Source organism: Callospermophilus lateralis, chromosome 8 (genome assembly GCF_048772815.1).
Source record: "Callospermophilus lateralis isolate mCalLat2 chromosome 8, mCalLat2.hap1, whole genome shotgun sequence".
Taxonomy (NCBI): domain Eukaryota; kingdom Metazoa; phylum Chordata; class Mammalia; order Rodentia; family Sciuridae; genus Callospermophilus; species Callospermophilus lateralis.
In genome coordinates this window covers 123,986,581-124,008,641 of record NC_135312.1, presented here as the reverse complement: position 1 = coordinate 124,008,641, position 22,061 = coordinate 123,986,581, and the positions used below count along the sequence as shown (strand labels likewise).

The 22,061-nt window shown below is 43.6% G+C and overlaps 1 protein-coding gene across 1 annotated transcript in view; it reads right to left on the bottom strand.

The window, feature by feature from the left end:
- Maml3 (mastermind like transcriptional coactivator 3) overlaps positions 1–22,061 on the bottom strand; it is a 393,608-nt gene that overhangs the window by 87,845 nt on the left and 283,702 nt on the right. The window lies entirely within an intron of this gene.

Here is a 22,061-nt window from a genome sequence, read left to right as displayed (position 1 = left end):
CAGTGCCTCACACGTGCAAGGCAAGTGCTCTGCCACTGAGCCAGAACCCCAGCACTGAAACAAAGCTTTTTAAATTAAAAATATAACAGTAGGAACAACAACAAACTAGGGAGTGGGAAGGGAAGGTTCAGAAATATTTCAAAAGGTAGAATGAAACTCAAAGAGATGGAAAAAAGAAAAGAAAATGATAACCAAATAGGAAATCAGTTCAAAAGGTACAATATCTACATAGTAGGAGTTCCACGAAGTAAGAAAACAGTGGAGGAAATCATTAAATTATCAATGACATCTCGTACAAGAAAATTTCCCAGGACCAAAGGACAAGACCCTCCCGATTGAAAAGGTCTAGAAAATTTTCTGACTGATGAATGCAAAGAGGGCCACACCGGAGTACCTCACTGTAAAATTTCATAAAATCAAGAATACAAAAGAGATCCTGAACATCTGCCAAGGAATTAGAGTGGCTGTGCACTTTTGGACAGCAACCCTGGAGGCCGGATGAGATGGCGTGAAGTGCTTTAGTATTCCTGCTGAAAGCTATTTACAGCCTGCAATTCTATATCCAGCCTGATGTGAGAGAGAATGAATCTCTTTTCATATATGAAAGTCCGCAAAAATCTACCTCGCAAGTACTCTTCTTAGGAAGTGAGCAGAATATACACTTCACTTAAAAAGGGAACTAAACCAAGCTGGGGAACACTTGGAATCCACAAACAAGAGATCCAGCATTGGCCCTGGATGCCAGGTCTGCAGCAGTCTTGGCACCACAGAAGGGACCAGGTTGGGGGACTTCATGAAGAAAAAGAACTGGTTTGATTACCTCATGTTCCAAATGAACTGAGAACGATGTTCATTCTGATGAGGAGTCTGTGAATGATTTCAGGATAGGAGCAGAGGAGATGGAACAAGAAATGCAACCAATACTTGCAGGAAAGCTGAAGTCGTATGCAAGAGCAATGTCTTCGAAATCGACCATTTGGTTCAGCTGTGAATAGTATTTATCTAGACGTAATACACGCAGACACACACATTAAATACTAATCTCATCCAAAGTTGTGATATAACAATAATTGGTAAGATGAAAGGTGAGGAAGTGGGTTTGAGAGGTGGAAGGATGATGGGTAAATCCCTATTTTTATGGTCGGGAGTCAATAGGTAATTTCAAAAACACAATAATCAAGAGACAGCTGGGGGAACACGCTATTTAGGAAGACAGAGGTTCATATCAGAAGAAGCGGCTGAAACACTTCAAAGATTTGGGGAACAGAAACTGTGATGGGGAACATACTTTATATACAAAGATATGAAAAATTGTGCTCCATATGTGTAATAAAAATTGTAATGCATTCTGCTGTCGTTTTTTTAAAAAATAAAATCAATTAATAAGAGAAAAAAGAAACTGTGATGGGGAAGGGTTGGGGCAGTGCTGATACTTTTCACCATATACACTTTGCAGAACTCATACCTAACTGTGTTGCTTAAGATACTGACTGAAGAACAAAAGAGCCAATGAGTTCCCTTGAACACCTACTCAGGATGAAGGCAGGTGGGTGTGACTAATCCCTCAGGCTTTGGCAGCCATGCTGTGAGCATTTCCCACATGGAGAACTTCCACACTGCTAGTGTTGCTCCTAGTGAATCTGTGCCCACAGTTGTCTGGTCTTGATATGTGGCTTCTGGGTAGACAGGACCAAATTGCAATGAACCATGTGGTTCAGATAACGTTTCTGTATGCCTCTGCTGGCTGAAAGGTGGGTGCAAACCCCTAACAGTTTCTAGGCTCATAGGGTGTCCGAGAGTTTTCTGAATCCCACTTACGTCTCAGTCCTGTGACTTCCCACTCTGGACTCTCTCCAGAATCGTCCAGCAAATGACATTCCTTCATTTAGTAAAGTGGGCAGGAACTGAAGTGATGAGAGATCTGGGTGATGAAGACAAAGGAAAACTTCTACTGAGAATTTTACATGCTATTACCATGGCGTACTATAGAAATGAAAAGGTATTGTTAGGGCTTGGAGTCTAATGAGGAAGCGTCAGATAAGCCAAGGAAAAGTCTCCGAATGTAAAATATAATTATCTGGAGGAGAGGTAAGTGTGCTTGGATTTAGAGTACATGAGAGCCAAAAACCTAATTTTGATGAAATGAGACTGTAAGTTTGGCTGTGGGAAAGGCAGACTGGGAAGCTAGAAGGCTCCACTTCCGAGTAAGAGACAAATAGGCCTGTTCTGTAGGTTAGTGTCCACGCCGTCTCTACAGAATGGATGGCTTGTCAATTGGGAAGTGAGGAAAGGTGGGATCCTGACTGTATGGTGTTGTTAAAGGAAACTCTTTTGAGGGTTGAATCATTTCTCTTTAAACAGGTAGATATGTCTGTTGTATGAAAACAGCCTACACTTACTGACCGCTTGTTATATGTGAGACCCTGTTGTAAGCTCTTTGTGAATACTAGCTTTTTTAGTGCTCAAAACAATCCTATGATGATATATGTATGAGACATTAAAGTCTCCATTTTATAAAAGAAAAAATTAAGACACAAGGAAATTAATTACTCTAAGAATACAGGAAATAAGTGGCCAAGTGGAATTCAAAACCAAGGCTCTTAACATATCAGACTCTATAAATTATAAATTTAATATAATTAACAGCACGCGGAGACCTAGGCAGAAGATATCTTGCATCAGTGGGGCATGTTTTTTTTTTTTTAAATAGGTGACGTTGTGTTTGGTATTAGCTTTATCTAAACTCCAGGTCGGGTTTCTAGAATTCAACTGGGATGAAGTTAAAAAGTTTCAGCGTGGAACTCAAGTTTTCTCTGAAGATGAGTTTTGGCAATCAGATCCAGGCTCCCTCCCTTGCCTGCAATTCATCTTCGACCTCAGGAGATAACAGCAGCTTGCACAGTAACACAGCAACAATAAGGATGACGATGAGCATAGTAAATAATACTTCTAACGCTTGAACCCTGGTGCACCAGGAGAAAGGAAAACACTCGTTGCATTGAATGGAAGAAATATCGCATCTGTGCGTAGATTCACCCCCAGCCCCAATATAATTCTGTGCAGGCGGCCAAGCTCTGAGACCTAGAAATGGTGAGTCATTGGGGAGGGGGAGCAGAGATAAAAATAGAGATGTTGATTGCTTTGTTACTAATTCAGTGGAGCCCAGGCAGCCCCGGCCTGCTGGTGAGTCAACCACATGACAAGACGACAGAAAAAAGAAAAGAGCTGGATGCTCCTTGGGGCCCGCGCGCAGAAGGGCTGCGCATGGCTACATCAGTAGCTTCACGCCAAAACAGACCCACAGCGTCGAGGCTGCGGCGTGGTTCAAAAACCAACAAGAGGAAAGTGCCGAGGAGCGATGAAGGGGCTCAAATCGATGAGCAGCAGCGCCCTGACCCTCCGGTAAAAAGCTGCCTTTTGTAAGAATCCCGGTTGTGGGGGATGGGGCTGCAGACCAGGAGCTTAGAGGCCAACTCACAAGGTTCAAACAGAGTATTGTTCTCTCTGGGGCATAAGGCTTACTGTGATTCCAGACGTGTCACCATGGCAGCGGTGGGGGAGGGAGGGAGAGGAGGAGGAACAGATGGGGGTCACCGGGTCCTATTTCTCATGCAAGGGCCCCACTGCCCGCCCCTTTCTCCAGGACTCCAGTGTTGTGTGGCACCTTCTCTAAAGACCAGGAAGCCACTGGTGTTGGCCCAATTCAATTGAATACATCTTCTTCCCCAGTTCCCATCACGTGTAGGCCTTTCCCTTCCAATTAAAATACCCAGCTTCTGCCTTGGAAAGCTGAAAGCAGGAAAAAAAGACCTTGTTTTTCATACACTCAAAGCTTATCTTTTCTTATTCCCAAACTATATGGCTTAGAGGTTAAGGATATAGAGCCACACGGATGGGATATAATGAATGAATGCATGTGAACTTGCTTGTGGTCTGTGAGAAGGAATCAGGCATTCCCAAGCTTCCTTAGAATTCCTATAACAAACTTTCCCCTTGAGTTTCTTGCTTGTGTAGGTCCCTGCTGGTTAATCTTTCTGAGGCATCCCTCTGCCATGATGTTCTGCGGTGACCAAACCTCCTTAGCTTGGATTTCAGTATCTGCCATACCTGCTCCTCATCCCTCCTATTAATCTTCTTCTAACCTTCAAATGTCCTTCCATGTTCTTGGAAGGACATAATAGGTAGAATGAATGAATGAATGAATAAATAATAAAAGAGGCAGATGCATGTCAAAAACTCATTTCTATCTCCATTCTTTGGCTCATATGGTCACTGTATCTCTCTCTTGAGAACAATTTTTTCCTTGGTTTTCACTCATGCAATTTCTACCAAGGTCTAGTTCATAGCTCCAGGGAATCTCAAATTCTGTATGATCCAAATAAAATGCATGCTCTCCGCCCTCTGTCTCTCAGTGTCTGGGACTATCACCCTCAATCTAGGTTTATAAATTGGAAACCTGGGCTCTGTCCTGCCACATCCCTTTCCCTCAGTCCCCACTTCAAAGTATCACCTCTCCCTGGGGCCCCACCTCCTTAATACTGGGATTAGTTGAACTTCATTCACTTCCTTCTGTCTCCATATCCTATTATTCCGTTCTATCAGTTATTGAACTGAAGAACTGAAGTTATTTCCAATAAGTCTTTCCATGTCCACTGCCCTCCATAGTTTTGTGGTCAGAGGAAGCTTTGAAAATGCAAATATGATCCTCTCACACTCCTGATCATAACTCTCCAGAAGCTTTCTCCCATTCTTAGGACAGTGGGAAGGATCCTTATGACAGGCCCTGAAGCCCTCTGCCTCCAGCAGCTTCCAGCCTGGCCACACACCATTTTCTTTGGGTCCTCTGCCTTGGCCTGGCAGATCCCCGCTCTCCCATGCTGTGTCCCTTCCAGCCTTGGGGCTTCACTGCACTATTTCTTCTGGCTCATCTCAGCCCCTGTCCCATCTCATGTGCTGATACAGTGGCTCTTGAACTTCAGGGTCCATCACAATCGCCTAGAGGGCTTATTGAAACCTACAATGCACAGCAGATTATTATTCGACCATAAAAACAAATAAAATTCTGTCATCTGCTGTAACGCAGATAGAACTAGAAGACGTTATGTTAAGTGAAATAAGTCAGGCACAGAAAGACAGAAACCTCATGTTCTCACTTATACGTGGAAGGTAAAAAGTTGATCTCAAAGAAGTAGACAGCAGAACAGTGCGCTGACAATCTGGGAAAGTGTAGGGAGGGTGGGTGGAGAGAGGATGGATAATGGGTACAGGTTGTCGATGTAGGAGGAATGACTTCTAACATTCTACAGCACAGTAGGATAACTGTGGTGCACCATATTTATTTGAAAATTTCAAGATAGGTAGTAGAAAGATTTTGAAAGTTGCCAGCACAAAGGTATAAGTCTGAGGTGATAGGCCTATTACCCTGATCTGATCATTATACATATATATATATATATATATATATATATATATATATATATATATGTATGTATTGAAATGTCACACTGCACCCCATAAATATGTACAATTACTATGTGTCAGTTGAAATAAAAATGTTTAAAAAAAAAAAAGAAGAAGAAAAGAGACGTGCAAGTGAATAAAATTTCTCAGATGTACAAAAACCAGCTAATCAACCAACTTCCATGGCAGGAACCAGCCCAGAGTTTCTGAGTTAGTAGATCTGAGGAGGGACCCAATCATTTAGACTTCTAACAAGTCCCCAGGTGCTGTTTGTTGATGCTACTGGTCCTGGAACTACACTCTGAGAATCGCTGACCTTGGCGCCTTCTACAGGTTTTCTGGGTCTCTGAGAAGCCTTCCGTGCAGGTCACTCCCTTGGTGAGGTTACACAAGTTTATAGCCGTCTGTGTATTTCCTTCATGATACAGCTCTCATTAAGGGCTGTAATTATACATCTGTATAATTATTTCATTAATGCTGGTCTCTGCAGTTAGACTCATGGGCATGAGGTTAGGGATGTCTGTTTTCTGTCCCCAGTGTTTACCAAGTACCTGGCACATAGTGTATGCTCGTAAATAATTGTTAAGCAGAGAAATTCTTCCATGAAGTTCTCTGGCTAGGTGCACATCACCATCCCTTCTTGTGCATGATTATTTTATTTAGAAAAAGCCCATCCCCTCTCAAAGAGGTTCCCTAAAATAGGGGAACAACCAAACACTGTTAACTACCTACGATAGGTGGAGAAAATTTGTTGGAAGCAGAGAAACTGTTAGAACAAATATAGCACCTGCTGTGTAGCTCACTTCTTGTGTGGTGATGATGGATCTTATGCAGAAGGAACCTAGTGCAGCACCTAAAATGTAGCACAAACTCAAAATACTAGCTGGTCGTGTGGTTTTGGCTGTATCCTCTGTATGAAGTTCCTCAATAGGTCATGTTTGTCCTCAGGTTTGGCTCAGGGAAGATGGGTTGTGATGTGTACAGGCATCTGAGTGGCCAGGTGGGCAAGGCTACCCCTAAGCTGGGATTTTACTTCTTGTGGTCTATTTTCTTCCAATTGGACTATTCTGCCACCAGGAAAGCGGTCATGGGTACTTAGAATGCTATTTTTTAAACACCCAAGTATTCTCAGAGATATGATTATGAAAACAAGATTAGAAAAACACTTAGGTGTAATTAGATAGCTTTCTTAAAAATGCTTGACTCAGATTTCTCTCCAATCTAATCCTATTCAGGTTTGAAGATTTTTTTTTTTTTTTTTCATCTGACCCTAAGTGTTGACATCTTACACTTTAAATCTGAAGTTCCTTCCAGGCTGGATGCAATGGTTCACACCTGTGATTCCAGCGACTTGGGAGGCTGAGGCAGGAGGAGGGCAAGTTCAAGGCCAGCCGTGGCAGTTTAGCAAGATCTCAACTTAGTGAGACCCTTTCCCAAAATTAAAATAAGAAGGTCTATGGATGTAGCTCAGTGGTAAAGTAATACCCAGTTAAAAACAAAACAAAACAAAACAAAACAAAAAAAAAAAAACTCCTTCCAGGACATATATAATTCTCACGAGCAGCCTGTGTTGGAGAACATACTCATTCCTGTAGTATTAAGATAATATTTTGATGACCTGGACTTTCTCAGGCTGTAAAGTGGTGCTGAGTTCAGCACTCAAATACTCTAGCTGCTGCCTCTCCATATCTTACTCCAGTACAAAGAAGTTACCTCATTTATTCACATGATCACAATAAGGAAGGATGGCAGAGGTGTGTCTCCATGTTGGCTCTGCCAATCCCCATGTGCCATTTTCCTGATGGGGTCAGACTCTGTCCATCAATCCATCCACTTGCTTCCACATTTTGGCAATGAAGCAACTGTTGCACAAATGATATAAGTACCCCTGCTTTTCTTTTGAAGGGACATGAAACTACAAAACTATCAGTGTATATCAGACTATAACTTGGTAAAATATGTTTTAAGGTAAAGAAGAAAAGAAAAGAAATATAAAGTAGTTCGAAGTCAGATATTCAGCTATCCCATGATTTCATTAGGAACTTTGATGAGAAAAAAGTCTCCATTGCTAAATTTTCCTCTAAGTTCTTAAAATTTTTACTCCAGATTCATTTATGGGAGCAAGTGCTTATTTTCCATCTCACAAAACCAAAAATCCAGTCTCAAGTTGTTTATATTCTTGCTCTTTTAAAAATATTAGGATTAGGAGTACTTTTTCAAGGTCACTTGAATCTGTGTTTTTCTAGATTGCAATCCTAATTAGCCCCAAATAAATGTAATTTTCTTTGCTCTTGAAAATAAAAAAGGAGGATAAAAATAATGGGATTGTAGGTAATTTTATATTCTACCTTTTGTCACTTATTATATCACAGATCCCATGTTATTAAATACTCTACTAAAATACTTTAATAGCAGATGAGTATATCATAAATTATTTAACAAATCTTCTACTTTTGGTCATGTAAGTTTTTTCCCTCCCAGTTTTTCACTACTATACATAATTCTAGAGTGAATATCCTTATAGATATTTTTCAAAAAATCATATCTATGATCATGTTCTTAGGATAACTTATTATTTTTTTCCAGCAGACTCACTAGGTCAAGGGGTAGGAGTACTTGGAGGACCTTTTTATACTGCTGAACTGTTCCATGCTTGTTTCTTATATGGAAACTGGTGTTGGGAGGTCCATAGGAACTTTGATGTTCCTATGAGAAACCTCATAGTCCAATTGATTGGAAGCAGCAAATTCTATTACCAAAGCAAATCTGCTGTTCCCTTCTTACAAGAATGGAGTATTTTGTCTGCATGTATGGAGCTGATCACCAGGTTTCAGTTCAATTAGATGAACTATTTATTGCAATGGTTGTGAAACATATGTACCAGGCCACAAACTAATCTGAGTTAAGAAGGGTCTGGTGGCAAGATTTGTCATTCTACCACAGGCTGCCCAGGAGAAGAGAGGAGGTGGAGAGGAGGAGAGTCAGGGAACTTGGCCTGGGAATTGGAACCCTGAGTTCAAAGCCTGATCGTAGCTTGTAGCTTGGTAGGGAGATAACCGTGAGCCAGGCTCATTTTCCTGATTTATGCAATGTGGACAATAGTGCCTCTATTCAAAAGATGTGTGGGGATTAAGTGAGGTAGAGGGCCTCATCATAGCACCATGTGAATTGTAGGCATGCAGGAAGTACTTAGTTTTGAAAATTAATTCCATGCTCACAATTGCCTCTGGAGCTTCAATATTTGGGGAGTACTTGGAATCAGAGAATAACCAGAAACAAACCATCTATTTGGGACCAGAGGTTTCTAAAGTTCACACAGGGTTTTTAGCCCTTTTTGCTGTTAAGGCAAATGGAAACACACTGAGTACCACTGGCTATGGCAGCCACGGCTGGTACAGCAGAAAGAATGAACTGTGGCTGCTGCCCAGTCACTCTCCTCGTGGGTCTGCGGCCTCTGTGTGTCCACACCCTGGGGGTTTGCGTATGTGCTCTGTTCTGGGTGGAAGGCAGAATTCCCAGGTGGCCTCCAATAATGGCCGCCCTCTTCACCTTCCTGCACCCCTTTTCCCATCGCACTTACGGCATCTTGCATGCTATACAATTTATGCTTAGTTATTATGTTTAATGTCTAGAATGTAAGCTGTACAAGGCCAGCCAGGGGTCTACCTTGTTTATCCATTGATACATGTTAAGCACCTACCTCAGTGGCTGGCACACAACAGGTACGCAATGTTTGTTTAGTGAATGAACATTTATTAGCCATTCTGATTCATATTCCTGTTGAGTAACTGATGAGTCCACAGGTCCAAACCTGCTCCTCTTTTGGAAGCATTTGCCCTCACCTCCCTCTCCTCAGATTCAACACGCTCCCCCTGTCCACAGTAGGGCTGGTTCTGCCACTGCCAAGCAATCACTGTCACTTGGTAAAATTGAGGAGGAAGTGAAATACTTAGTGAAGCAGAAAGTTCCAGAGGTCAGTAGACTGGGTTGTTTTTACTTAACTAATGATGGCCATTGGCCCCCCACCCCACCTTGGTATTTATTTCAGAAGCCAAACAGACCAGTATATGATCTTGTTCTATGATTCAAGCATAGTCAAAAAAATTTTAATACTGTTTTTAAATCCTTATATTTCCACTAAGTATGATCAGGGAAAATCCTACCTCAGATGCCTTTCTATCCTCAGAATGCCTTGCACATTTGTGTATGTTTGAGAATAGTCTCAAAGGTATGCAAGAGAACAGAGAATAAAAATAAAATCATGCTGAAACTGGGGGATCTCTCAGCGTCTCCTGGTTGCTGAGAGGTATAATAAGGGCAAATACATAATTTTCCACCCAAACCAGGACAAGTGGCATAAACTGGGACAGATTGTCTTGGGCAAATTATACAGATGGTTGCCTTGGGTCTAATCTGCTTCCATCATGCTAGGAGATGGGAGAGAGCTAGCAAAGATCCTTGTGTCTGAGATATCACAGCCCTGTGGTTTGCATCCTACTGGGTTTGAATTCAAGGGTCACAGATGTTGATCAAAATATTCATATTGTCAATTTGCACTAATTTCACTAGTTTGTAAGTATCAGGCAAGAATGTTCAATAATTGACCTAGCAAATTAATCTATTTCCCCCCATTAGTTTCCGACTCTTTAGCATGACAATATCAGATACCCTGTTAAAGAAAAGGCCCCGTTCAAGCTGTGGAACTGACGGCTTCTATTCCTCCTTGGAGACGCATCTGCCTACTTACCACCCCCGCCTGGTACCCCCCCTCCATCCCGACCAGGCCTCTCTTTTTCAGTTCTTGCAGTACAATCGGAACAAGTGAAAAAGGACCCTGATTTTTCCAGAGGGACCACGCAGTCTGAAAAGGTACATCTTCAACATCATTAGCGGTTCATCTTCTGAAACCTCGGGGCAGCCCCTAGGCAGCCCCCCTGCAATCGCCCAGCCCCCTCCCACTGCCACCCCTCGCTTTTGGTGTCGGCTTATCAAATTAATGAAGCCTATCCAGACGGGAGGAAGTGGGGTAGAAGACAGTGGTTTAAGAACAATTCTGTGTAAGCCCCTCCCTCCCTTAAAAAAAAAAAAAAAGAATGGGGGAAATCAGAATTCCTTTCTCTTAGAATGGGAAGAGGGAAGGAAAATGGGGTTGGGGGTGGGGCGGGGGTGGCTGTGATTGTCTCCTAGTCCCTGAAGGAGGAGGTGTCTGTTTCCTTTCCCTGACTGAACATTTGCATGTTAAGAAGCCGCAGTTCCTTTGTGGGCAGGATTCATCAGGGCCACATTTTCTACTTGAAGGGGCAGGGTGCGGGCTCTGGACTCCAGGTAAAGGAGAGAGCAACTTCCTAACCCTCCCTCTCACCGTTTTATCAGTTTCCTCTACCCCACAGCGGCTCTGGGAGGCCAGAGTGAGATTCCTGTGACACTGTGTGCAGCGTGTTGGCAGGTGGCTCAGGGCTGGTCCCACCCGGCGGGCGGCATAAGCTGGAAGCCGCAGCCTGCTGCACAGCCCCGGTGGCATGAGGCGGTGCCATTAGAGCCTCTCCATTTCCCCGTATCCAGAGAGGCAATTTTCAGGGTGAGGCACGGAACTTATCAACATCTCTCATCACATCACGTCACTGACCTAAATATAGACCATGACTTCAAGGAAGAGAGCCGGGGAAGAAGTTGCAAGTTCTTTTACACCTGCAAATGCTGCAGAGAGCTTCAAACAAACTGGCAATGAGGAACAATAGATAACCAGTCAGATGTGAAGGGAGCAGAGAGGCTGTTCTAGAATGATGGCTGTGATAAGGCCATTACGGTTTCGCAGCGTAACATCAATCCTCATTTGTAAGCCAGGGTGGAGATAGCACTGAGGGAGCAGCTCTGGGTCCCTTGCCAGCTTTTCCACGGGGAGCCCTGCGGGAGGAAGGGGGCATCTGCCACAGATCTTCCTGGCTGAGCGGGGCTGGTCTCTTCACTGGGTGGTGCAGGGCTCTGATTCAAAGAGGCAGGCACTCACTTGACGGGAAGCCATTTCTTTCCCACCCAAGAAGAGCACTGTGCAGTCTTTGTGACCAACAGCCTTCCCCAGCAGCCACTGGGAGCCACCCCCCTGTCTGGCCTTCCCCTGTCGCCTCCTGTGTCAAAGCCCTCCTCCACTCTGGAAGGCAGAAGTGCCCTGGATCTCTTGTGTATGCCAAAGAGGGGTGTCAGCCAGGGTCACTCTCTCTCCCAGAACCCATTCAGAGTCTTGAATGACATGTTCATAAGAGTGCTTACCTTACGGATGTGGGCATTATTCACCTGCCAGGTGAGCGGAAGGACTGTATTAGCAGCTTTTATGAACATGAATCCCATGTCTAGGGACATCGGGAAAGATACCCGAGCCAAACATTAAGTGTAGCTAGGCTAGTGACGTCAGCAATTAGGACACAATCGTGGGCAATCACTGTGGAGGAAGAGTCACCTGTCTCTCACATGCTTCTAATGCTCTTCCTGTTCACTCAGATAACTATCTGCATAAGAACTGCTGCGGGGAGGCTCCAGAGGCAAGCTAATTGCCTGCTGTTAGGGAACCAGCGAGCCACTCCAGACTGGGGCTGTCCACAACTCCGTCATTTAGGCCGAAACACAAGCCCACGCTCTTCTGTGTGCGCAGAGCATCCATAAGTGCAGCCATCAATTTGTGACCTCAGAGAGCACGTAGCTGACCCCAGCAGAAGCAGATGCCACTGTGGCAAGGAGAGCCCTGGCCCTTGGCAAAGTAACAACGCAGAAGAACGGAAAGAACAATGCCACACATGAGGTAAGGAGGCCAAGGCAGTGCTGTACCTGGAGTAAAACCACGGCTCCAGCAAGAGACAGGACAACAAGCCAGCCGGATGCTCCAACCAAACCAAATGACAACCAGGAAAAGATGCTGGCTCAAGAGGAGCCCAAGGTCAGAATCCCCACCAGGAACAGTTTGGGCAGGGACATCTTGGTGACTTTCCTGACATAGTGACCCTCTCTGTGGCTTTTACTGATGTTCTGGAAAGTGAGACTGAGTCAGAGCGAGGAAAATAAGGAGCTGTATGCAAAAAACAAAAAAATAAAAAATAAAAAAACAAAACCATCCCCAAAGGGTGGCAGAAACAGTGGCTCTGGATTACAAATGACAGTTTAAGGGGATCCACCATAATAGAAATCTAGTTGCTCTGTTCTGTGCAATGGGAAGACTCTGGCACTGGTGGTTTCTACAAAGGGCTTTCCAGCTAACTGGGTTCAGAGTCTGGAAGATCCTGACAGTGTTTCTCTTCTACAGGGCTTCCGCCTCCCTCCACAGACCCCGGGAAATATACTCTGTGGGATAGGTGAATGCAATTAAAAATTACAAAAGACTAGCAGGGGGAAAAAAGCAATTTGGTCAAGAAGAAATATGCCCAGAGTCATTTTTTTTCCAATCCAATATCTTTGTTAATTAAGCATTTTCCAACCTATGATGAGAATACTAATAGTAATCGAATACTTACTACTCATTACTAATAAAACATATTTGTGAAATGGAAATGTAATGTGCCTATTTCCAAAATGTGGTTATAAATGACTTACTCTAAGCCACAATTTAAAGTGGTTTGAGAAATGAGTCTTTAATAAAGAATTGATGAGGAACGATGACTGTTGGAAATAATTCTATTTGGTAAGATTATGTGGTTTGCTATGGCAATTTGAGCTGAGGTGATTGCCTCCAAAATTACTGCAAGTAACTAATATAGGGAAATTTAATTGATGATAAATACAGTGGTGGTATGTCAACTCTTGAAAAAGTGAGCATGTAATTGAACAATTCAGCATCATCTTGTTTGCTAATTATACTCGGAGTCATTACAGCGTTGTCAAGATGTTATTTGTCTGACACGTTTGCACATAGTAGGGATTTAAAAGGTGAGTGAATAAGTACCTATAATTAGTCCTTGATGTGGATTCCTATATACAATTATAGTTAATCATAAACCCATTAACATTTAGGGAAAAAAAAACCAATTATAATATGGCTTAGTCTAGAGCCATAATAGCATTGGTAACAGTCAGTGAAGTGATATTCAGCATGGTCAGGCAGCCTGGATGTCAGGTTGTCACGATTTGGCCTGAGCTTCTTAGAAAAAAGAAACAAAACAACTCACAACTCACCAAAGCTCACTTCTCTTTTTTAACCGTCTTACTACACTAACGGGTCAGGGTGTCTTGACTTGAGCAAAGCATTTGTTGGTACTTCCTTGGGATCCCTTTGTGCAGGGAAGCTGTGCCCTTGTAGACCTGGACAGATATCATGCCCACAGAGACTCCTACGGTGACACAGAGCTTTGTCCTAAACTGTGAAACCCGAGGGAATAAAAAGGCCCAGACCATCGAAGAGTTGAAAGGCCTAACCAAGAACAAACAGCTGAAGAGAACAGGATAAATGATCAATGGCGCCGTGGACCAGCGCTTCAAAGACTGGGCTGCAAGTGGGCCAAGGAGGGCTTTCTAGAAGTGATGATTGTTTGTGTTTGTTTAAAATTATTATTTTTTTATTGTAAAGAATCAATGGCCTTTACTTAATGTGAAAAATAAGCAGAACAAAGATAGTCATGGACTGTTGTTGGCTCCACAGTTTGGCTGCAAGGTGGAAACCCTTTGCTGGGCAGCCTCCTTGTCTCCCTGTGGCTCTTGAGTTAAGCCTTAAAGGAGGAGTCGAAGTTTATGAATTAGATCAAGTATTGCTGGAGGCTTCCACACAGAGAAACAGCCTGTGTGAAGACATGAAGAACCAGTGTTGGAGCAAGTGCTGAGGTAGACCCCGGAGAATAAGAGGTGGGGCCAGGGCATGACAGGAACCCATGATGAAGTCTTGTGACAAACCAAGGAGAATGGATTCTACTGGGCAGTAGTGGACGGCTCTGAATGGATGCTGTTCTTCATCTGTGTTAGCCATTTGTATACCGGCATAGCAACCAGGGAGAATGACAATTACAAGAAAAAAAAAATAAATCTTACCAGACCAGCAAAGATAAATATTAAAGCCTGAATATACAGCTTCATAAACACTAACTACTCTGTTCTGTGCTAGAAAAATCTTGTCTATATGTGGTTTACGTTAAAAGATGTGAGATCTGTAATTGATTCAAACACTGCTAGGCTGAAGACAAAAAAAAATGTGATAATTGTTAGTGAACTCTGATATTTAGTGACATTTGGAATTTTTATATGGATCTAAAAATCTCATAAAAAAAGGTGTCAGTTGTTCTGAGCATGTCAGAGAGAGGACAGTCTCTGTGACAATGGGTCAGGTAATCATGCCTACTTGAAGGGACTGGAAGGAGCTGGCAGTCTAGTTGGAGAGGAGATGAGAAATGCTCTGGAGGTGGCATGTGAAAAAGATTTACCCCGGGTCACAACATAGGACCAAGGTGGAGGGTGAGGAAGGACTGAATGTGAGGAAGGACTTTGAAATCACTCCATATCCAAAAAGTACAAGTGGGGACAAGAAAGGACTCCCCGAGAGTTCAGGAGAAGATTCCTGACTTTGGCCAGAGTTTCATGTAGATGACCTTGACAGTCCTTTCAACCCTTCTGTTCTCTAAAATGTCAGTAGATCCTGGCTGTATCCGGAATCTCTAATCTCAAAGTAAACCAATGGTCCCATTGGTTGGTGTTAAGTCTAGTTTGTGTTAAAATACTCAACAAATATTTTTTGCACAGTTGGTCAGTTTGGGAGGAGGATCAAAAAATAAAACATGTTCCTATGGTCTGTCCTTTCCAGGAGAAAATGTACAACACCACCCCGTGGATAATCGTTGATGGTACGAAATTGAGGATGGAGCCCAATTTGGCATTCATTAGGAAGCAGAAATGATGCAGAAATAGTTATGCTAATATTGAGCTTATAAAGTACCTCGAGGATACGAAGGATTCCTTTGCCTTATGAAACCAAAACAACAAAAGCCAAGTTGACAGAGTGTGTGGAGTCCCTCAGGTACTCCTCGTTCTGGCTGCTGGGCTGTAGGGAGATAGGCAAAAAAAGAAGAGATGATTTCTCCTTCAAATGTGTACCAATGGCAGAGTCAGGGCCACCCAAACCCCTCAGAGAATAGGGAGGTTTCAACTTTCATAAGCAAGGACAATAGATGAGCTCATGGCAAGGAGGTTTCCGATTACTTGTGGCTAAACCAGGGTAAGTATCAATTTCATACACCAGAGATCTATTTCTACTTGTTATTTATAAAAAAATCCTCAGGGTAGAAATTAGCATTAGACTGCTATTTTTAAATGTCTAAAGAGTTTTAAAAGCCCAAATGAAGGTCCTCAGATTGGGAAAACTGACTAACACCTAAAATCTTAAAATACAAAATCAGAATTAACGAAACATTTTAAGTTTCGCTGGCACCAGGTCTCAGACTCAAACCTGGGATCCCTGTTAGAACTTTCCTTAGACACTCCCTTCAGTTTTCCCACATGATAAATAGGCTGCTCCCTGTTTATTGATGAAGTCATGCTAGTAGCAACATTTTCTATCCTTGGCCAAGAGGGTGTGGCTTTGCTGATCCCAGTGACCAAGGTGAGAACCAGAAGAACGTTTCTCTCTTGACAAAGGTACCAAATACACGCCCAATCTTGAGTACAGTCTTAGCATGGAGTTGCCTTCTCCTGTGTGACCAAGGCTGAGATTCTGAGCTTGTGGCCAGGAGGAAAAAAAAAAAATCAATCAAAGCGAATATGATATCCTAAGGAACAAAGGCCAGTCACCCCCCCCCCCCATTTTAATAGGGATTGTTTTCCTCTGCTGTGCAGGAGGCTGGAGGGAGGAGGTGGATGTATTTATTGTCTGTGCTTCTTGTTCCCTTTAGGCGGGAAGAGAAACTAAAACAAGTGCAGCCACAACCTTTGTTCTCTCTGTTCTGACCTTCCTCCTCCTTCTGCAGATGGACCTTCTGTTTCTCACTCTTTCCTCTGGTTTTGATTTGCCAACAGCAACCTCACCTGGTATCTTCCACTAAACTCTCAGTCTCGAAAGTTAGGGTGTGCCAAAGTCATTACTTACCCCCACCACGCCCACCCCAGGGTTGACCTTCATATTAAAATAAAATACACAGAAAAGCAGAGATCCACCTGAGCAGGTAATCGATGTAAATAAATTATCTTAAAGGCTCTTTGGAAGTTACGTATAAGTGTCTCACATTAGTGCATATCACCCTTCTGGGACCAGCATGGATTCTTCTTAAATTTTAAACAGTAACCTTAGAATATGGGAGATACATCTCCTTTATTTCTAGTTAAGAAAAACAACAGGCCAGAGAGCATAACAGTAATTTATGATTTTGCGGGTGTATTATCATCCTGTAATAAGTGCAATGTGAAACTGCCAATTATCTCATAAGAGGGGTATCACCTTTTCTGTTGTGAACGACTACATCAATAACTGTGGGTTCAGCCCCCTCACTCCCCCCCCCACCCCTCCCCAGTGGCTCTGGCAGCTTTTCTGCAGCAGAAGTGAGCCAGAGAAGCAGAGGAGAAACAAAAACAGTCAACACACAAACACTCAAGCCAGAGAGCCCCTGGGCAGGGAACCCAGAGAGCACTAGAGGGAGAGAAAGGCGGTGGTGGTGGTGGTGGTGGTGGGTGGGGGAGGGGCCGTGGATTGCCGGGAGCAGTCGGCAGGTCACACGCACGCGGTGCTCCGCAGCAAACTCAGTTTACAAAGAGACATCTGTTCCATTACTCCAATGCATTGTGGCTAATTACATCCTGGCCCGTCTGTGAAATGACAGCCACTTATTCTCCAGTGAACCGTAAAATCTGTACATGTTCGATTTGGGGAGTGGGAGAGCAGAGGCCCGCAGGCTGGAGTTGGGGGGAAAGGGGGGTGCAGCCAAGGGGAAAAAGAAAGGGCTGGAGAAGCCCAGAGAGAGACCCCTTTCTGGTAAGAGAAACATGGACCCAGTGGAAAGATGGGATGAGAAATAGAGAACCTCCTCTGGAGTTCAGAGGCCCCAAATTTAAGATGCAAGAATTTGTACTTGCAAGTGTAACTCGTCCCTCTTATTTAAAGAAGGCAGTGCCAGGGGTTAGTTGCTTGAAGTTCTCCATCATTACCCCAGGGTTGTGTCTTGAGGACAGACAGACTTGCCCAATTGCTCTAGTCTCCAGGGGCTTGTAAAGAGGCGGCTGGTGTCGGACAGGGTGCGCTGATGGGAGGGTGGGTTCTCCTGTAAGCTCTCTGGAAGAGTAAATCACTGCATCTCTCTTATCAGGGGACTCTGCCTTCACAAGAAGCTTCTCTGCTGGATTATGGGCTTCCTGCAGTATGGGAAGAAATCTACCTCAAACATTTTTAAAAGAAAAAAAAAAAAATCAGTGGAAGTAGCCCAGGTGAAAGAGAGAAAAAAGAAAAGATGCTTCCCTTTCTTTTGGTTGACATTGAAACTTCATCCTAACAAAAATCCAAAATCGCTTATGTAACTTAGTGACAGGTACAGGGAGCTAAGAAGCACTGCCATTTTGAAATGAGACTTCAATCCACTGTGTGGCTGAACGGGAAACTTATTCTTACACAAAACCTTCTGCCAGAAACTCCGTGCACTTCTATTGCAATCTGAAACAGGACCGGTGATATTGGGGGGTCTTGCTGTGGTTAAACACCCTCTTTCTTCCTTCTGAAACAATACCGTATTTTGTGGATCACAATTGGCAGTGAGAAAGATCTGGCAGCTCTTTGGAGGGAAGACCCTGTAGTTTCTGTTGGCTACTATCACTTGACACTGCTTCTTTCCACTCTTGGAGACCCACGTGCCACCCTTCTGTGTGGCCTGGGGATCCCCATGCCCAGCCAATATAGCAGTGCTTCTCAAACTTGAGCATTCACTGGACCTGGTGAAGTATAGATTCTGATCTGGTACATTTAGAGTGGGCCTAGGCAGTGCAATTCCCAGTTCTGAAGGGATGCTGATGTTGTTGGGCCCCCCAGAGAGGAGCCTGGTTATAAAACACCCACCTGCATGTACTTCTGACCAAGGGTCTTTAGGCTGGGCTGATGTGAGGGAAGGAAAGGGTAGAATAAAGCTGAAGTCCTTGAACACGAAACACTGCATTTAATTGCTCTAGGAATTTTTACTAATTTGGAATCAAAGTCATTTAAACAACTGTGCATTAACTACAGAGATGTCAGAAAATTAATCAAACGGTGACCACCACTCTCTGGGAGAAAAATGAGGGGAGGTGAAGTATAGTTAGAGACAGGAAATAGGCCCTGGTTTTATGTGCACCCCAAGAAGTTAATTTTATTCAGTTCACAAGGGGGAAGTATTCTTATAAGAGTCCTGCATTTTTATTTAATTTCTAGTGCCGCGCTTTCCTTTGGCTGAAGAAGCAAACAGCTCTGGCAAAGATGCAGTGACAGGGAGAGGGGGCCAAGAGCATGGTGTCACCCCCTTTCTGAAGCATGTTCTTGCATAGTAATTTGGATTCAGTGAAAATTAATGAAAGTTTATGTAAAGGAAACGATTCCACCAGTAGCCAAGGCTGAATAAAGAGAGGCGACCCCTCCATCCTGTCTCGGAGATGGCTCCATGTGCCCTCAGTGTGCACAGGTACCCTGGGCTGTGCCTGTCTTTATATTTCTGCCCTGTGCTGCTGGTGAATGAATTTTCAGCTGAGGCTGCAGGGTGCCTAATACAATGCTGCAAATACTAAATGTTCAGAGGATGCTACTGACTAAAGACAGACACGTGGGCTCAGCTTTCATTTATTATTTGAGGCGTCCTGAGACTGATTTTATTTTGGTCCTTGTCATATTCCTTTCAAACTCCGAACCTGCATTTTTCTGTGAACCAGAGAATTATGACCAGCCCTCGACTGAGTTTGAAAGTCCCCTCAGCAGTGGGTGGTCACCTACGGGCAGCCATAATATTACACAGACTGGGAAAACAGTGTTACAGCTGACCCGAGATGATCTAACTTGATCTACGTTATCAAAGGGGACTGTCCCCATTTTTACTCAATGGCCTGTAGTCACCAAGGCAGACAAATCGCTGGGTAGTATGAGAGCTTTGGCTTGAACCCAACAGGTCTCACTTAAGAGGTTTTCCTAGTGTGTGGTGCTGTGTCTCACTCAAAATTGAAGATAACTTTTCTGAATAAAAAGAGGCCCTTCATTTCCTTCCTCCAATGACACAAGAGTCAAATATTATTTCTATGGAGGAAATAGGGCTCAAAAGAAGCAAATATAAGTGCCAAGATTTTAAGAAAAACTCCGCTGATGTAGAAGAGAGAATGACTTTGTAATTCAGGGAGCTAGTCTTTGGGAACATGTTTCTTCTGCTTGCCACGAAGAGGAAGGGGCTTTGGGGGAGGGGACTGCCCCCGAGTCTGCAGGAGGGAGCGGATTGCACAGAACATGGCCGGGCATGCCAGGGAAGGTGGCAGGTCAGGTCATGGCAGCCCTTGGTGCTCTGGGGCTGGGATGCCCACAGAAGATATCAGGGGCCACCCTTCTCTGTCTTCTCTTCTATGACCATTTCTACAGATAACCACTGTGTGTTCTAGAGACTAGACAACCATCTACATTTCAGCCTGTCAGTCAATTTGCCCGCTTCACTCTCCTATCCTCTGCCAACTCATCACTAAATAAAGAAAGTTAGAAAAGGGCAGTTGGGAGAAACACATCAATACAATAAAAATCACAGACTCAGACAGTATAAAATTACAGGAGCAGGAACGAGGGTGGTGATAGGAAATATCCTCAGAGGGTAGTTGTGAGAACTATTTCCAATGCAAAACAACCACGATGATCATCTTTATTCAATTATCAACTTCTGCCGTCTCGATGCCACATTTAGGGGTGGTCAGATTACCAATTAAAAATGGAACACCACAGTTCCTGCAAGAAGCCCCAGGAGTTTAGCAAAGTGCTGGAGCCTGCCTTAGCTGAGATGGCAAGGGGCCCTTCCCAGCTTCCCGGCACCTGTGCCTGTCTCCAAAGGCCCAGAAATGCTGGAGAGCCGGAGCCAATATTATTCTTGGTGGAATTCATCATTGCTCTAACTTCCAAAACAATACTGTTGTTATTACTGTTTGACCATGTCTCCAAGAAGGTCTGAGGTGATTACAGACTTTAATTTTGCTGAAGTGACTAATACAGCCCAACCCATCCATATCGTTTTCCACAAGAGCACAGCTCATCTCTCAGGGAGAAGGAAGGCACTTCCTCCTATATCACAGTTTGGCTGAATAAATAATAAGCCATTCTGGTTGGGGGTGGTGGTGCATGCCTGTAATCCCAGCAGCTTGGGAGGCCAAGGCAGGAGGATCTCAAGTTAAAAGCCAGCCTCAGCAACTTAGCGAGGCCCTCAAAGCAGTGTGACCCTATCTCAAAATAAAAATAAAATAGGAGTAGAGATGTGGCTCAGTGGTTAAATGTCCCTGGGTTCAATTCATAGACACACAAACACACACACAGCAGCCATTCTGACAGTCTGCATTAGACGAAAGATTGAAGAGAAGCTGGCTGAGAGATCTGACCATGCGAGACTATTCTCCCCATAAAGGCAGGTCTGGAGCAGCGGAAAGTGGGTTTGGGTTACATTTCCAGAGATTATCACGAACATAGTGAGGCAAGGTAGCTGCGGGCCACTGGATAAGTGCCAATCTGGCCTGACTTGCTCTGTTAATGATGGGCCTCTTCACTTGGTCCCGGGCTACTCTTCATGGTGATATTAGCTTGCATGTGAATCTACTATTAATTTCCCACCAGGCACTAGATTTTTTAACATTCTTTTTAAGATTATTTCTGAAAAAATACTGCATGTCAGTAGGACTTCCCCAACTTGCAGATACTCCTCTTCCCCTGAGATATTCCCTCCCATCTCAGATCATGTCAAGTCCAGTTTTGGAGGAGGACAGTATCCATTAGATATTGCTCGATTCATCTTTTTCTTCACCCCGAGCACCTCTCTTTGTCCACTGAATTGGTTTTGGGAAAGCAAGATATCTTTCTTAGAAAAATGAATCCTATGCTTTATAAAATGTATTTCTGAGAAAAAGAAATTTTGTTAAGTGTTGCTGTTTGGATCCTTGATTTAAATTTTTTTTCCCCCTTAGTTCTTCTACTCATTTGCTTTTTCCATTCTTTCTCCTGTAAAATGGATGCATTGTCGAAAATTTCCTCAGAAAAAGTGGTGTTAGGTATGTCTAGGACCTGGTACGGTTCTGCATATTCTACAACTTTTTACTCTATGGCTTAAAAGAAGCAAACATAAATGCAAAGATTATAAGAAAAACTCTGCTGATGTAGTAGAAGAGAGAATGACTTTGTAATTCAGGGAGCTAGTCTTTGGGAATCCTTTTTCATCACCACCATCATCATCTTCATCATTACTATTCCTGCCACTGCAATTGCTATTAGGCACTAAATGCCATATTTGAAGTGTCCCCACAGAATTAAGATGCTGCTGTCTTCCTTGGCTTGTAAGATGAAGTTAGCAATGGTAAAGTGGCCCTCCTGGCCCCTTGACCCAGTGACCGTGTCATGGTTCTAGACAGATTCCTGACCATTGGCTGAAGTCACTTGAAAACACTCATCTGAAAAAATTCAGGTGGGC